Below are 6,000 nucleotides of genomic sequence, written 5' to 3' on the forward strand. Positions count from 1 at the left end.
CTACAAGTTATCTCCTGCTTCAGTAGCAGGTTTTCCAATACCAATGTGTAATGAGAAATATGAATCCAAGAGTAGTTGGGTAGAATTGCTTGCACAAGGCCTTAGTGGATCATTGATCCCATGTCAGTAGTCTGAGTCTCATCACATCTAACCCACATCCCTCTCTGAACACTAGCATATCAATTTTTTTGTTATGATAGAATTTAAAGTCTTATACCATCAATGTAAATGAAAATTGGATTAATCTTTGAAAAGACAGAATATAAAAGAATAACAGGAAGAAGCATGAAATGAGGAAAATTTAAGTAAAAAATATTTGTTAAATAATTTTCGAGCAAACAAAATAAAAAGTGAGATTAAAGAATAAAATGATTTATCATGAGAAAACCTTGTAAGAAATAATAGTTTTTGTTTATTAAACATGACTGATGTACCATCAAAAGACTTTTCGAGAAACCAATAGGCTTTTATTCACTTAAGTACGAAGGCAGATCCATACCATTTAACTGTCCTGCACTGAGGAGGGGACTGTGGACCAGTCACCTTTATACAGGGGACACAGGTACAATCGGCTATTAGGTGTTCCTGACCAGACTAATTATATGTAATAGTCGTTTACAACATTAACCCCTTGTTTTTTTTAAAGTCCAGCAGGGTGAAGTGGAGCTTACAAAGTTACAAATTCAAAAGTCACAAATTCAGGTGGTCTGGTTGTTTGCTGGGACTGTCGTAGTACTGGTTGTAGCTGTGGTGCAGCAGTGGGGTCCTGGATAGTCTCGGGCACTTGTACATAACATCAGTGTTGCATTGATGGATAGATGCCAATGAGCCCAGTGTATCCTCCTTTGGAGTCAAGGCAGGGTACCAGGGGTCAGGTACATCATGTGTGTTCAATGGTGGCGGGAGGGGTGTAAGATGATTAGTAGCTGTGTCCATGGGCCCTGAGGGGCTGCAGGCCATGCGTGATAGGCGGTTTGGATACTGGCGATGTACAATGGGGGTTTGAGGTGGGTGGTGCGCAGTAGTTGGTTGGAAAATTGCTGGTTACATATAGTGAGGAGTGGATGGGACCCATCAAACTCCATTGTTGTGCTTTTAAGGTGACACTGATAATCAAATCCCAATAGCACAGCAGTGCAGAAATTGCAACATTACCATCAGTCTAAAGTCCTTATCTCCAGCTTTTCTGGCTTCAGGATCTGCTCCATTGTTAAAAAAAAACTTTGTGAATAAAATTGATGCACCATCACTTACTCAAAAGACTGTGGTTGAGAAACCAATAGGCTTTTATTCATTTAAGAATAAAGGCACATCTATACTGTTTGGTTGTCCTGCACTGAGGAAGGGGCTGTGGAACAGTCACCTTTATACAGGAGTCTGTGGGGAGGGACCCAGATACAATCGACCAATAGATGTGCCTGACCAGACAATTACATGCAACAGTGATTTACCACAGTGAACTCTGCATTGAAAATAAAATTTCAAGGCAAAGGAAGCTGTCCAGAAATAATTGTACCAGTATTCAATTGTTAACTGTTCAGTTTATTTATTTATGGGAGGTGGAAATCATTGGGAAGGTCATTCCCTTCTCTGCTTGTTCTTTATTAAGAAGGGCTTTTCATGAATCATTGTATTAATATCATATTCAATGATATTAGAATTTAAACCTAGTGATGATAAAGGGATGAGACTGTTGGTTTATTTTTTTAATCCTGATAGGTGCTGTGGTAACCTGCGGTAATGATGGTTCCTTGGATCTATTGCCCTCTCCTTTGTGGTGGTAAAGGTAGGAACAGTGAATTTTCCAATTTCAGGTAGTGAGTACTTTTTATCTTTTTCAATCTACTCTGTTCCCCACCCACCCCAATATTTTCCCTTTCCCACACACAGCTTTTGAGCCTTTCATTCATTCTCATACGCATTCTTCCTTCAGGTTGCATTTTTCGAACTACATGTGTAGGTAGTAATTTGTACAAGGTGAAGGGAGGAAAGTTTAGGGGAGACCTCAAGGGAAAGTTTTTACATAGAGAGTTGTAGTGTCAGGAATGCTTTGCCAGGGCTGATGGTGAAGGCTAGAACAATAGGGACATTTAAAAGACTTTTAAGCAGGTATATGGATTAATGAAAAAAATAAAGGGTTATGAAGTAGGGAGGTTTTGGGGGGTTTTTGGTCAGTATATATAGGTTGGGATAATATAATGGACCAAAGGGCCTGTACTGTGCTGTAATGTTCTATGTACATTTTATCAACAAGATTCCCTCCCTTTGGTTCCATCTGGTCTAATCTGTCCTTCACTTATTCCCCTGATAGCTTCCATTTTATCTCCACTATTACCTTCTTCATTTGTGAGCTTACAGGACTGGCTGCCTTTGTTTCCACTGTCACCCACCATCACCTGCCTCCAGCTTCATCCGAGTTGCTCCAGCAGCTTGTATTTTGCTTCAGATTCCAGCATCTGCAGTCTTTTTGTCTCTAAATGAAATGGAATCTCATCTGAAAATTGTGCAACTTTCTATAAATAATTCAAAAGCACAGAAAAGACATTCACTGCTGAGTCAGAAATGTCAGAATTCTAACTACAAAGGTATTTATTACACTGGTTTAATAGTCAAAGCAGTACCGATAGCATGTTTTGGAAGTGTGCAATAGAGAAATTAATCTGATGCTAATTGATTTCCTGAGTTTTGGCTGTCATCTGAATTTACTTATAATCCATTCCATTGGAAATCACTCAAACAGAACCTACTGGAGTTAGGAATACAATCATATTTTTGCTGCCATATGGAAATGTGCTTTTGGCAGAACTTCCTTGTGTTCTCTTTGATATTGTTGTTGAGCAGAATTAGCATTGTTTATGGATCTCCCATGGTCCATAAGCTCAGTCTTCCAGGTATACTTATGAATATTTCACATGTTGATCAAAGAAATACTTAACCATGTTTATTGCTATTATTTTCTCTTTGCCTTTTCTTTTTCTGCCTGAGAGAGGTAAAGTTCTTTGAAACGGTTATCTGTTCATACAGACATTACTATTAAGGTAGTTTCTTAAGTACTTGAACTTCCCAGTTTACACACGTGTCTTCAAGGATGCTTTGAGGGTGACCTCAAAATGAATTAAATCTATGAAGAAAATTGAAGGAGGAAGAGGAGGAGGAGGATATCCCCTACCATTCAATATGATTGTGGACACAATTCCGCTCTGTTATATTTCCCTGGCCCCGAATCCTTCTACTTTCATTGTCAATGTTTGTAATCAGCTGGTCTCTACAATTCTCTAAAGATGAAAATTTCATCATAAATCATTTTTGTGCTTCATCCAAATCGAGGCCAAGTTCTTTACTTAGCTGTAGCAAAAACATGTATAATCTTAACCTGGAAATCAGAAGAAAGCATGAGAGTACAGCAATGGTACATAGAAATGAATAAATGTATTCCATTGGAAAAAATAACATATAATTTAAGAAATAACATCACAGTATTCGAACAAATTTAGGAACCATACATGGAACACAACAGAGAAGTCCTACCGTGGACCTCTACCACCTAAAATGACAGAATGAGAAGAAGACGAAATGAACTGACCCAGTATGTAAAAGTAGATGACACAATTTTCTTGTTTATTTTCATTGTGTGATGACATTGTTTAATGGGTTTAATGTATCGGATATGTTGAACGTTTAGTGGGTGGGAAGGAGGGAGGGAAGGGAGGGGAATAAAGGGGAGAAAATGACACAAGAGGGAAATGTTTATGTGTATTTTGGTCAATATGGTTCATAGTGTGCAAAATAAAAAAAATGATGAAAATTTCAGATGTATACCAGCCTCTGTGGGAATAAACCTCTACATACCTTGGCCTGTTATCTTACACCTATATCCTTTTGACATTCTTCCATAAGTGAGAACCCAAACTCAGCAGAGAGCTGATTATGTGTACGTTTATACACTTTTGTTTTCCAAGTGAGACAGAGAGTCACAGAGTTCAGAAACAGGTACTTTGGCCTTCACATCCTTGTCAGCCATTAAGTGATTTTGAATATCAATCTCATGAACCAGCATTTTTAGTTTTGATTTTAAGTTCATTTGTAACAAAATTCCTTTTACCGTGAGAAGTGTTCTTCTGCAAGCAGACTAATCATTTTTCTCCAACATTGATATAGCTGTGTAAAGGGCACAAATTACACCATCATGCTGATGGTTGCTGGGAAGAAACTGTCTTTAAGCCTATTGATGCATGCTTTCAGACTCTTAAGCTTTCTCCCCAATGAGAGGAAGTTGAAGAAAAGTATGCCCAGGGTGTGATGGGTCTTTTAGTATGTCTGCCTTTGGTCCGTAGCATTCTCTGCCTTGGTAATTCATGTGCTCATCCAGACACTTCATGAATGCTGTGAGAGTATTTGGCTCCTGCTTCTCAGGAAGCATATTCAAAATTCAACCACCCTCAGCCTCAAAAAAAATCTTCCACATATTCCCTTTAAAACCTCTCACTCCTCATCTGAAACCTATGTTCTTTGGTCTAATCAGAATAGACACAAACTTGGGCACCTGCTCTACAGGAGCCAAGGTACAAATAACATGTTAAAGAGGAGGGGATTGAGTGAGGTTGTTAATGGGCATGGTGTGTTTGTGTTGTCCTCTCATCTTTCTGCCAAATTATGGAGCCACTGAAGGGGAATTATGAAATTGTACCACCGCTACACAGAAAATATGATGCGTTCACTTGACATGGGTTCCAGGGCCACTTTAAATTCCATCCTGTAGTTGGAAAATCATCAGTTAAAGCAGTAAGTAGTTCACTTGAGCAAATGGTGAATTGATGTTGAATTGGAGAAAAAGGATTGGGCAGAGTAGACTGGTGGTTCAAAAGAAACGAACAATCTTACCACTTTTGTTGTGTATAATGAGCCATAGTTCAGTAGAAGTAGAGATTAATAAGTCAGAATCTACTTCCAATGTTCTGGTTCAAGGCACCAACACTGGAGTTTGTGGTCATCTCTGTGATTGCTGCAGCATTTATGCTGCATCTTTAACTGAGCCGAACTTCCTTTTTCATCTGTAGCCTTGCAATCTGCTCTTTCCTGAGTAAGTTAGTAGTCCACATGAATTGAGCTTTTATTGGCTTTGCAAATTCCAGAGTGGTTAGAGTGCTAGAGTACATACCACAGTTGTGGTTCTGATACGTAAGAGCTGCACAACACAGAGCCAGCCCCTTCAGCCCATTGTGTTCATGATTCATCTATCTACACTAATCCCATTCTCCTGCATTTGGACGGTGACCTTCTTCAATTTGGCAATAACACATTTTGTGATAACAGTAAGCCACACTCCTGGCCCATCAGCATGTCTGGCATGACACCAGAAGCTTAACTGGGCTGGACTGTCCCAGCAGCTGCTGAGGTGCTGTTAACTGCAGCCAGATCCTCCAAGACACGAGCAAAATGATTTTGGGAGCCCTCCCCCTAAGATATATTCCTCTGCTGCCTTCTACCAGTCATTTTTATTGAACTTTGTTGTAATTGTGGCAGAATATGAGAAAATAAACCAAAAAATTCATTATGGGCTAAAATCTGAGTGATTATTATTTCTTTTGGCATTTATGAACATGATTAAAGTTCAACATCCTTGCTTAATGAACGTGTCTGCCAACTATTTCTGTCACAGCATGGACTTGGCAAAGCCAGGCGACATGCAAATGACTGACAGTTTAATAGATGAAAATGTTTTTATCAACAGGAAGAAAGGCTGGTTTCGTTGATCTTCTGGGTGGGAAATGGATTTGGGGATTTGGGGAAAATGATCTCAATTGGGTTTGAGTTCTGGATTGAGGCTGATTTTGGAGAACTGCCTCCATGCTGTTCATCAATCTCATGTGGTAAATGGGCTTCCTCATCTGCCAGTAGTAGCTCTGCTTTCTGAATGGAAAAGTTAGACCACTTAACACTCTCACTAGAAATCCCCAGGACATGAAATTATTATTTAATACCCCACTGCATAAGTTGAGC

This window comes from Narcine bancroftii, chromosome 3 (genome assembly GCF_036971445.1).
Source record: "Narcine bancroftii isolate sNarBan1 chromosome 3, sNarBan1.hap1, whole genome shotgun sequence".
NCBI lineage: Eukaryota > Metazoa > Chordata > Chondrichthyes > Torpediniformes > Narcinidae > Narcine > Narcine bancroftii.